Genomic DNA, 12,912 nt, shown 5'->3' with positions numbered 1-12,912 from the left:
CAACAGAGCTGTGGAGCCGTGTAAACAGGATTAATGGGAAAAGACGCGTGAAAGGTATGGCTCTAACAGCAAACGGAGCGACCACCAGAGACCCGGAAGAGATTGCAGACGCCCTAGCTGATCATTTTTACGAAATTTCATCCTTTCAGCGATACTCTAGCTCTTTCTTGAAAAAACATCCTTCTCCTGACCAGGCTGTAACCAACTTTGTGATTCCTCCTGGTAGAGGTCAAAATTTCAATCTCCGCTTTACTATGAAGGAATTTGACTTTGCACTTCAGAAAGCTACAGGAAAATCGGTGGGACCCGACGAAATCGGATACCCGATGATTAAAAATCTCCCAGAAGTTGGAAAGAGGGCGTTACTAGACGCAATTAATAAAGAATGGACTGAAGGCACCTTCCCTGATGAATGGAGACAAGGTTTCGTTGTACCTATACCCAAAGATAGTGGCCCAGCAAATGCCGTAAATAGTTATAGACCAATCACCCTAACGAGTTGCATGGCTAAACTGATGGAACGAATGGTCAACAGGCGACTCGTCGAACATTTGGAAACTAATCAAAGGCTGGACCAAAGACAACATGCGTTTAGAGCAGGTCAAGGTACAGGATTATATCTGGCTACACTCGGCCAGGTCCTCAATGATGCCTTCTCCCAGGGTGAACATATCGAAATCGCTTCATTAGACTTAGCAAAAGCCTATAACCGGGCCTGGACCCCAGGAGCACTCCAGCAGTTGGTTAAGTGGGGAATTACAGGAAACTTACTACTTTTTATAAAACAGTTTTTAAGTAATCGTACTTTTCAGGTAATTATAGGTAACACCAAATCGAAATCTACCAAAGAGGAAACAGGAGTTCCTCAGGGCTCGGTTTTAGCAGTTACGCTTTTCTTAGTAGCGATAAATTGTGTTTTCGATGTCCTTCCCAAGGGTATATTTATATTTGTATATGCAGATGATATTTTACTAGTAGTGTGTGGGAGCAGGCCAAAGGTTGTAAGGAGAAAACTGCAAACTGCAACAAACTGATGATATCTCATCAGAAAAATGTGCCAGGCTTCACATTTGCTCTAGTAGCCATATCCCCCCCCCCCCCCCCCAAAACCTATCACCATCCATGGCAAACCAATCCCTACGAAAAAAGCAATAAATGTACCGTAAAACGGGGTATCATTGATCAGCGGGGTAACATAGATCGGCTTGACCGACCTCATGAAATGTTCTAACAAGCATTTCACATTGAATCAGTTTCTGCTATCGAATGGTTTATCGTAATCTGCTGTTATTTAGCTATTAAATGACATGTAATTCTTGTAAATTGAATTTCATAAACATTGAAATAAATCGATTTTTTCATAATTGTGTTTCGTAATGCAATGAGATACATTGTCAAACATTCATGCATGGCATGAATACTGGGTACACTATGAGGTTCGAAATCACTGTATTACTTCAATACGATATCATAGAGTTAGATTTAATGAACGAAACTTTTATGAAAATGATCTTTTTCAATAAAATATACGATTTATTAAAAGTAGGCTATCAATTCCATAAGTCATTGCCTACCTTTAGGCGTTATTCGCGGTTTGGAGGATTTTAATCTTAAAATAACTCAAAAAGTACATAACTTGTAAGAATTTGGACAACATATTCGAAATCAGCAACCCCGAATTTAGTAAATAAGGGGATTTTCAACACAAATGAACATTGATCACTGACATGATCAATGTTACCCCAAATCAACAATATCAAAAATTAGATTAAAAAGTTTATTTAAACAAATTTTAAAGTTTCACAATACTTTTTAGAGTAACTTAACACATACTCAGAGGGCCAGTACTTGTTTTAAAAACATAAAACATGTCATGTTTTCTTTAACAAAAGAATTATTCAAGAAAGATCGAGAATTCTGATCAATGTTACCCCGGATTACGGTACTCGGGATAACATTGGACCGAAACCTAAGTTTTAAAAAGCATTTCGAAATTACAAAGAAAAATCGCGTCAATCTCATGAAGGTTATCTCAAACAGATGTACCATAAACGACAGATCAATTCGGAAAAGAGTTGCAAACGCGATCGTGTGCAGTCGCCTTTTCTATGGTATTGAAATAACCTGCCGCGCCTTCGACCAACTAGTTCAACAGTTGGAGCCAATATACAATAATACCATTAGGTCAATAGCGGGCCTGCTCCCGTCAACACCCGCTAATGCGGTCGTTGTAGAGTCTGGGGTCCTTCCCTTCAGATACAAAACTGCTATTGCAGTTTGTAACCGGGCAATATGCTTTTTGGAACACACCAAGGATGATGGATCGGTGGCCTTCATCGCCAGTGAAGCCAATCGAATCCTGACCTCTGTGGCCGATGCCACCCTTCCCCCGGTGGTAGAACTCCACCGCAACGGACCTAGGAGCTGGCAGGCCAGATCTCCTAAAATCGACAGAAAAATTGAGAATCATTTTCGCAAGGGTGGTAATCCAATTATAGCACGAGCACTGTTTCTTGAACGGCTAAGGACCTGGTACCCTCATTCCGAGATAATATACTCCGACGGATCTAAGGCGGCTGGAAAAGTAGGAATTGGAGTACATGGCACGGGATTCCAGGAACATCGTAGCCTGGCTGACCAATGCTCTGTTTTCACCGCCGAGGCGGCGGCCCTATTGGTAGCAATATCAAGACCATTTGAAAGACCTGTTTTAATATCCACAGATTCTGCTAGCACTTTACTAGCCCTGGAGTCTTCCAGAGCAAATCATCCTTGGATTCAGGCCGCTCAAGACCTCATCGACGACGAAACAAAAAAATGTCACATTAACCTGGATCCCGGGCCACACTGGGATTCCCGGGAATGAGAAAGCAGATGCTCTCGTCAATCTTGGCCGAACGAGTCGTCGTCTTACGCGAGGAGTACCCGGTGCGGACGCAAAACATTGGGTGAAGACCACAGTTCAAAACTCTTGGGCTGAGGAATGGAGGACAAACCGCTCCCTATTCATCCGAAAAATAAAAGGAACCACGGATGCCTGGGAAGATAGGCAGACTACAAGAGAACAGGTTGTACTATCCCGTCTCCGTACAGGCCACACCAGGACTTCACACGACTACACTGGAGGTACTTCTTTTCGGAAGACTTGCGAGACGTGTGGAGTCTTCAACTCAGTGGAACACTTGATTTGCGAGTGTCCAACACTGGAACAACTCAGGACACATTACCAAACAGGAAGCATTCGAAATGCACTCAATAATGATGAAGCAGCAATAACTCCTCCAAACCCACCGAGTGAGGGTCCCAATTGGGACCTGAACTCGGTAGGGTGCGGCGGATACACGGATCGACGGAAATCGACTTTTGGCATGGAAACGGACGCCGATAAGGACACGAAGACAGCAAACCACTTACCGTCAAGTCGCCATTCACCGTGGGGGCTCCATTCACCGTGTGCCTTCGAATATTTTTTCATTATTTCCATATTATGATTGAATGATACGATTATTTCCCTCCAATTTCACCAATACAACACTAATGTATTGTTACCATGCCAAAACGCTCATTAGAAACATTTAAAAGTATCATTTTGACACTAAAGTGTGTTTACATGAAGCGGGTTTCTGCTCGTTCACTGCATTCATAGTAAAAAAACGAAAACTGCGCTAAGGTGATTTAAGCGATAAACTAAATGTAGTAACGTTTTTATTCCACCAAGAAGCAATTAAATTCACATATCAGGTATGTATTTTGCATTACCGACGTAAGTTTAACAAGAAAGTACGAATACTCGTACTTTTTAATTGAAACAAAAAGGCACGGTAAATGGGTACCCTAAAAATCAATGGTCTCCATTCACCGTGCCCCATATTGTCCCATATATCTAGAAAAAATCGATAATTTGAACATTCGTTTTTCTAATAACATCTTGCAAGTTATTACTTGAAATGAATTCAAACGAAGAAAATTCCCTTGGCTGGGTTGTTTTGATCATTTTTAAACAAAGTAGAATAAAATTTCTCATACACGGTGAATGGGTCCCTACTACCACGGTGAATGGTGACCTACCACGGAATTAGGCGACCCTACTACCCTTTACTAATTGTACTATATCACCAAATTTTGTGAAAAATTTTCTACTTCTGTGGATATTGCTTTAATTTTAACCTATAATGAAGGCAATTAAAAGCGGCACCAACAATGTTTATAAGACTGGTGTCAAATGACAGCCCTTATTTGCCCCGAATCCTCTTAGATCCACGGTGAATGGTGCCTTGACGGTATACATTGAAAAAAAAAATTAAGCTTATTTTATACCACATCCAAAAAAAAAAAAAAGGCCCTTCTGGCCACTTCTTTTTTTTTCAATCCCATTCTATACCACATACAATGTTATCAACTCTGTAAAAATACATTTATTTTCTTGAGGCGAACCAACCAAGGGTTGAAAACCTCATTAATAAAGACAATAATAATAATAATTAGGTGATCGAGAGGTGGCAGTACCATTCCAATGGCGACGTTGCAAGCAAGGAAGGTGGCGTGGTAACAGATTAAAGAGTACCTGCGCAGGACGAAAGACTTCCGGCCCCTAACCTCCAAGAGAATCAGGGGAAGGTAGGTCGGTTAAAAAATAAAAAGCAGATCAACTATCACACGAGCTTATAAAATACGGTGGAGAAGCACTGGTGAGAGCTCTACACTGAGACATTACCAAGATTTGAGAGGAGAAAGTGGGAGGAGGAATGGATGGTATCGTTATCCCATCTACATAAAAGGCGACAAGTTGGATTGCGGGAACTATCGCACGATCACACTACTGAGCGCTGCCTAGAAGATACTCTCTCAAATCTTATGCCACCGTCTATCACCGATTGCAAGAGAGTTCGTGGGGCAATATCAGGCTGGATTCATGGGTCAACGCGTTACAACGGCAGAAATGCCGCGAATATAAAGTGCCCACTCAAAATTTGTTCATCGATACTAAATCGATGTATGACGCAATCGATCGAGACCAGCTATGGCAGATTACGCACGAATACGGATTCCCGGATAAACTGATACGATTGATCAAGGCGACGATGGATCGAGTGATGTGCGTAGTTCGAATATCAGGGTCACTCTCGAGTTTTTTTTTTTCTATCTGTATTAACGAGATTTTTAGCCCTAGGCTAGTTCATCTCGGGACCCACGCTTTACTTCCCATCCGAAGGAAGAACTCACATTTTGGAAGTTTGTCGGGAGTGGGATTCGATCCCAGGTCCTCGGCGTGATAGTCACGTACTTTAACCATCACACCAGGTCCGCCCCATTTCCTCCTTTCGTTCCTTCGAATCTCGCAGAGGGTTACGATAAGGTGATGGTCTTTCGTGCTTTCTGCTTAACATTGCTTTAGAGAGTGTAAAAAGGAGAGCGAAGATAAACACTAGTGGAACGATTTACACGAAGTCCGCTCAGATGCTTGATTTCGCTGATTTGAGACGATGGCGGAAACGTACATCTGTCTAAAGAATGAAGCCAAGCGAATTGGATAAGTCATTAATATGTCAAATACAAAGCATATGATGGCAAAGGGCTCTAGCCACAGCCATGGACCGAGTAGAATGGAGACGACTCCTTCGTACAGCAGAGGGCACTCAGGCCTTAGATTTTGTTATTCCTGTCTTCTTCCACAATGAGAGCTGTGTGTCGTATTCAAAATGCATGAATATACATAAATTACATTCATAGTCGGAATTGGCTGAAATCCATGCGAAAAGCTTGAATTAGACAAATGTCATCGTGTCAGACGACATTGACACGGTGTCAAAATTTTGATTATTATCGAACTTTCATGTACCTCGGATTTTTCTTCATAGAATGTTAGAATTTCGGCTATAATGTATAAATGCAAAATTTGAAAATATTCTATCGGGGAAAATTTGAGTTAGCTGAGTTTTTGGCTATTTTCCATACTAAAAATCAATAATTACTATTTTAGCCCAAAAAAACGACCAATACAAAATGTATGGAAAAATTGTTGCCGATGAAATATTTTCTAGTTGTCCGATTATGAATATATAGCCCTCTCAGTTTGACAGCCGAAGCTTGCACTAACCGGACGCGTTCTTTTCATTCGATCGATTTCGTCATAAAATGAGTGCAAAACGCGAAAATACTTTAGTGGTAGACTTCAGTGTTTTACCCAGAACACCTGAAGTACCAGCAGTGCATAAATTCATATGCGAGGAACTTAAGTTGGACATTAAACACATCCGAAATGTCCAGCTTCACAATGTGCGAAACTGTGTTTGCGTCGAGATGGTAGACATGGACATCGCCAAGCACTATCAAGATACTCGTCACTTGCAGCACAAAATTAAATGTGGTGAAAACGAGTACAAAATCCCCGTGTACGTAGAGGACGGTGCTATCAATGTACGGGTGCACGATTTGCCACCAAATACGCCTTCCTCGGTGATTGTCGAACACCTTCGCAAATATGGAACCGTTCTTTCCATTTCCAGGGAAAGGTGGAAACACTATTTTCCTGGGCTCTACAACGGGGTTCGAGTGGTGAGAATCCAGCTCACTCACCCAATCCCGTCGTATGTGACCATCGGCAATGACGTCACGATGATCACGTATCCGAGTCAACCGAAGACGAAAAAGCCTCATGCACGAAGCTTCAACATCACACCGCAAGCCAACACAACAAAGACCGGCAAAACATACGCTCTTGCAGAAGCGGACTTCCCACCGCTGGATGCTCCGCAGCCACAACGTTCATCGTCGAAAAACAATGATAACCCCAAACGAATGCCGAAAAGTAATGAAGGAAGAATGCCCACGCAATCCGAACACGCAGATGCTACTAACAACGCAGACAATAGCGAGCCTGAATCAACAGACGGTGAGTCCGACGAAGAACAATTGGCAGGCAAGCGACGGCTGTCATCGGATAGGAAAGAGAACACTCCGAAACGTAAAATGCGGAACCAGAGTTGCCAGATTGACGGATCAGAAGATAGTGTAACGATTGAGGATGTCGATGTGACGGAAGTTGAATCAACCGATTTTTCACCGGTAAAAACACGGAGTATGAAAAACAAATTAGGTAAAAATAAGTAAAACTATGTATTTTATGTTAAAATTTAAGAGATGAACCAGCCTAGGGCTGAAAATCTCTATAATAAAGACATAAAAAAAAAAAAAATATATATAGCCCAAAAACTTCTCATTTTCGAAGAAAAATCCGAGGTACATGAATGTTTGATAATAATCGAAATTTTGACACCGTGATTAATTTGACCTTGGATTTGAACCTTGTTTATGTTTATTGATTATCGTCCTACCGCTCATGTAGTGTGTAAGAGGTAACGGTAGCGCATGAATGTGACAAAGCAAGCTGACACCCGACAGCGGCACCGAAATGAAGGTAGTGAAAAGTGTCGAATGCTTACAAGACTGTTAGGGCCATTTCAGAGAGGTTATGTGGGTTTCAAGTGGTTCACAGAGGCGGTTCTGGGGGCCCAAGTCATTCTCATTCAGAGAGTCTCAGAGGCGTTTTAGAAGTATTTCAATGATATTTCAGTAGATGTCAGTGAGTTTTACGGATTTAAGGGGTGTTTCAGGAGATTTCAGTGGTATTTTGGGGTCCTCAGAGGCGTTTTATAAGGAGTCGTGGGTTCGAAACCCACTAGAACGTGATTTTTCACAAATTCATCTCTCAATTTGTCAATTAGCAATATTCTATGCCTTCTAACTACAAGGTTTTCTGTAACCCCCTGGAATATTTCGGGAGAATTGAACAGCGTCTCAGAGTAGTTTCAGGGGGTTTTAGGGAGTTTCGAGGGCGTTATAAGGGATCGCACTTGTATTCATGTAGTCTTAGAGGGTTTGCAGATCATCACTAAGGGTCTCAGGTGCATTCGAAGGGATTTCATGGATGCCTCGTAGCGTTTCAAGGGATTTCATGAGCATATCAGTGGGGTTTAGGTGTTATTCGGGGCGTTTCACGTGGTATCAGTGTGTTTCAGGCGGTTTCAAGGCCGATTCAGAGTGTACCATGGGGTTCAAGAGGGTTTCTTGGCGTTTCTCAGTGGGTTCTTGGAAACTTCAAGAAAGGATCAGGAGCGTTTACGAGTGCATCAAATGGTTTCAGAGTATTTGAGGACAGTTTTAAGCGACACTTAGAGTTCATTCACAAATTTAGTAACGCAAAAATCGTTCTTTTCTGACACCAATTCACCAGTCTTCGTAACACTGGCACTAAAGGATAGGATCGCAATTTAGCAGGGCAAAACTACTCCGAAACAAAGCATTTCTGTAACATGGCGTCTTTGACAATTTTTTTTGTAATGATCAGGGGCATTAATTGCCAAGAATTTAGTAGTTAGCAACTTATATGCGCAGAAATTTAGTCCCGCTAAATTTCGATTCTGGTCGCTTTAGTACCGTGAAACAAGGTTACTTTGATAATACGAGTAACTTTGATAGTACGGCAGGTATTGACTATTTTATCTTATAACTAAAAAAAGGAAGACTTAGATCAGACGTAAAAGTAAATTTCAAAGGTATTTTCCTAACAATCAAGCTGATACAAATTGTTTTGGGCAAAAAATAAAAATTGTCAATATTTTCACCATTTATCAACGCTTTCAAACAATCTGCTCTACAACCATGTTTTGACTATTTTTTCAACAAATGGTCACTTATTTTCGATGCATCGATCATAGTAGATCTGGCTTGGTTTTTTTTTTTTTTAATAAACCGTGTTTTTATTAATCAGTTTTGTAACTTGGAACAGAAATCTCCATACACCGATAACGTCTAAAAGTATGCAATGCCCTTGTAATTACATGTAATTTATGCTTGATGTTTTTTTTTTTTTAATTTGTTTAGACAAGTTCGAGGGCGAGCTCCATGAGGCCCCTCTAGAGGACTGCTGGAGTACAGTGAAAGCAGCCATCAACGACGCAGCCGAGAGCACCATCGGGTACGTGGAACGGAATCGACGAAACGAATGGTTCGACGAAGAGTGCAGAACGGTTTTGGAGGAGAAGAACGCAGCGAGGGCGGTAATGCTGCAGCAAGGGACTCGACAGAACGTGGAACGTTACAAACAGAAGCGGAAACAGCAGACCCGCCTCTTTCGGGAGAAAAAGCGCCGCCTGGAAGAAGCGAAGTGTGAAGAAATGGAACTGCTGTGCCGTTCCCAAGAAACACGGAAGTTCTATCAGAAACTCAACGCATCCCGCAACGGCTTCGTGCCGCGAGCCGAAATATGCAGGGATAAAGACGGAGGCCTCTTGACGGACGGACGTGAGGTGATCGAACGGTGGAAGCAGCACTTCGATCAGCACCTGAACGGCGTGGAGAACGTAGGCACGGGAGCCCACGGCAACGGAAGAAACGACGACGCCAGTGCAGCGGAGGACAGAAATGAACCAACTTATTATGAGTGTCATTCCACGGTGAAAATCGATCACGGTGACTTATTGAGAATCCACGGAGAAAAAGCTGTGGGTGAATCAAATGGGAATCACTTTCACCGTGCTTATTAACCAGTCAGTGTCATTATTTCGTTTTCACCGTGAAGTGACACTTGTAATAAGGCCCAATTAATTTTAATAACTGAAATCACTGAGAAACACTCAAATAACTGACTCATGAATTGACACACTCACTTTTATATGTATAATTTTGTAAAATTCTCCTTGTTTTGTTATAAAAATTCAATCAATAAAAATATTCCATACGGCTGCTGCCATCATGTTGATACTCTTAATATTGCCATCTGTAATAAATATTTGGGATTTTATGTGTTTTTTCAGGTCACTATCAAAGTAACCCCAAAACGAAAATGTGATTCTCGCTTATATGAAAAATTATTGATTACCCAAAACAATAAAAATTGCTCAATATTTCAGTTGCATTCGATAAGTGAGGCCCTTGTACCTACTTGTTGTACGGTACCCTCTTCCAGTATTTCTTTCCTATTTCCCCACCTGGCCCTATCCCCATACTAATCCTTATTTGCTTCGTTTTCCGGTAGGTAGATTACGAATAATAGGCTTTTATTATGGGGATGGCACAAATGTTCCAAATGGAGGATAACGTGCCTCTGGAGCCGGCCTTCTGATACCTGATATAGCACGGTTTGCTTGATCCAAATTTCGTGTCTAGCATGCTAGAGCACGTGGTTGTTCCCGTTGAACCAGTGCTAAACACGATGGTACTGATGAAAATGATCATATTCTACTGAATATTTTTTGTCATTGCAAAAACAAAATTTTGGATGCAAGTCGTTGCAAAACTTGATTTTTACAGCACTCGTCGTATTTATCCAACTCGGCAAGCCACGTTGGATAAATGTATACTGCTCGTGTAATAAAAATCTTCATTTTGCAACTCATTGCATAAATAACTATAGGTTAGTTACCTAGATCAATATGATGTAAGATTTACGAAGCTTTATACCCCAATTAAAAAAAATAGCTGCATAACAGCTTATGGAGCAAACGCTCTTGGAAGAAAGCTCGCATAAGCTCTTATACAGCAAAAATGTTAGTTGGGATTGAACCATTGACTTTTCTAATGACGGTATGTTTCATTTCAATTTACATTCACTCTCATGCCAAGTTTCCGGAATCTACTACAAACATCCAAGAACTAGTAACTACCGTCAACATTTTGTTGGCCGTTCATCTTCATCAATCAAGGGTTTGGTCCCTGTCAAAACATAAAAATTTCGAAGATTTATGCCTTCAACTAACACCGAGTACATATCGTTCTCTCTTGGCCCGACATAATCAACAGACGAAGATGTTCGTTGTAGATATAGCTGCTACCTTCCCACCGACCGAGCAACTACCATGCCACGTTCAAAAATCTAACTTTAATTGCGAATTAAATATTCTAGCGATGAGACGTGATGTCTATCTAGCCACCCAAACAAGCAACGAGACTGCGGCTAGCATGCGCGGTGGATACGATTCATGTGGGAAAATGGGAAGAATCATTGTAAATATCATCTTGAAAGATCATCGTCACACTGATGCTTTCTCTCTGTATGATCTTGAAGCGGTGCCGGGCTGCGACCGGTCCTCTCTATTAAAAGTTTATACATAATTTCATAAGAATAATAGATTTGTTCTTTCATAAACGTTATTACGGTTGGTTTGAACCTAGCGAAAACTGTGTTGAAATGTGCCAGCGGATGGGCTTGGTAGATGGACGGAACGTGGACGGAACGAGAGCCGTGGATGCCGAACCGTGTCCGATAGGTGGCTTATGCTGGGCCACTCTTCATATGTTGACAGTGACTGGTTGGCTCGGAGCCAAATACTCATTAGTGCATTTTCCTGCGGGATGAATTCCATGAAAATGTCACCGTCTCACAGCACTAGCACTAGTGGAGGTACCGTGCCGGGGCTTGTAAAAACAAATTCTTACAAGACGAGCGATTGTTCACGTTCGAGTTCGTCGCTATTTCGGGAACCCGTGTGATAAATCCAATTCCGATGCGACTCATTATGTATGTATCATATAATGGGCGGGGTGCCACACTAGTCGAGGTTGCGTGCAGTCCGAGATAAGCTTCCAAGTACCTAACAATGCTCATTACAATTACAGCTAGCGATTGTGTGTGGTCCATTCGATTACAGGTGGTTCCCTCGATGTCTTTCACGATTTTCTTCTGTAACTTGATTATTTTAGTTATTCCATTTGAATTAAACCAACAGGTAGGAGGTAACTTGCTAGGCAGTCCAGTCGCAACTCGGAAATGTCCGACCATGCCCCGGATCGGATCTCCGCACAATCCGGGTTGAGCCCATTTGCGTTTGCGTGATGGTATAATTACGGCAGCAGCGTGATGGGCGTCTTTGGATCTATGCATAATTTCTGCTGCTGCTGCTGCTGCTGCTCTAGCCAATCGTTAATCGTGCGTGGTTGAGTCTGAGGGCGGTTAGACTGGCTTATACGATGCAAATGCGATCATGCTTTACATGCATTTTATCTGAAGTTTAGTTATTCATTTCCAAGGGTGGGTCAGCCTTTTACTGAGTCCGTGCACTGGATCATCAAGTGCAACTGAAGGAGTCTTTTTGCATGTGTGTCATTATGATCGTTTTCAGAACTGTTACTGTTGTGATAGAATGTGATTAGCTCGTTGAAACTGGCGAGCTATTCAGAATCAATATTATGCATAGGAAAATGTAATGACGGTAACTATGGCATCGGTGGCTAAAGGGCGTTTACAGGGGGAAAGCAAAGGGAGGTTACAGGGGCTTTTTAAGGAGATCCCAATTAGTTTCAGGAGAGGGTACCAGGGTATTTTTGAGGTGTTTCAGATGGTCATAGTGGGTTTCAGAGGGGTATATATAAAAAATGCTCTGAGCTATCAGAGTTTATAAAAAAAAACAATTTTATTTCACTTAATTGATAGATTACAATAAATATCACTCACTTCACACTCAGAACTGACTCAAAACTTCTACCGCTAAACCTTTTATTATCTAAACCTATCGACTCAGCAAAACGGTCCCGGCCAAAGTCTGCGTCGATGTCTTCCGATCCGTCGTCGTCCACGTTGGTTGGGCGCGCGTTGCCACCTCGATTGGATAATTGGCTAGGTCATCACTTCCACGTTGCATCGATCGATGGGCCGATCGATGGTGTCTTCTGATTGGCTGGCATGTGGGCAAGTCTGTTCCTAACGCCTCCCCCCTCAAGTATCAAGCGTCCTCGTTTGATGTTTCAGGAGCTCGAATCTTGGCTCTGGGATGAGTTTCAGCCGCTTCTTCTCAGGATCCTTTCTTCTGTTTGGGTATTGGAACCACTGGTTGCTTCTACTTCTCCTAGATTCTTTGCTCTAAGTAGCAGAGCGTCGACGTGGTTCTCCTTGGTATCCTTGTTGTGGGTTTTCTT

Source organism: Aedes albopictus, chromosome 2 (assembly GCF_035046485.1).
Source record: "Aedes albopictus strain Foshan chromosome 2, AalbF5, whole genome shotgun sequence".
Classification (NCBI taxonomy): domain Eukaryota; kingdom Metazoa; phylum Arthropoda; class Insecta; order Diptera; family Culicidae; genus Aedes; species Aedes albopictus.
This window is presented reverse-complemented; position numbering follows the sequence as displayed.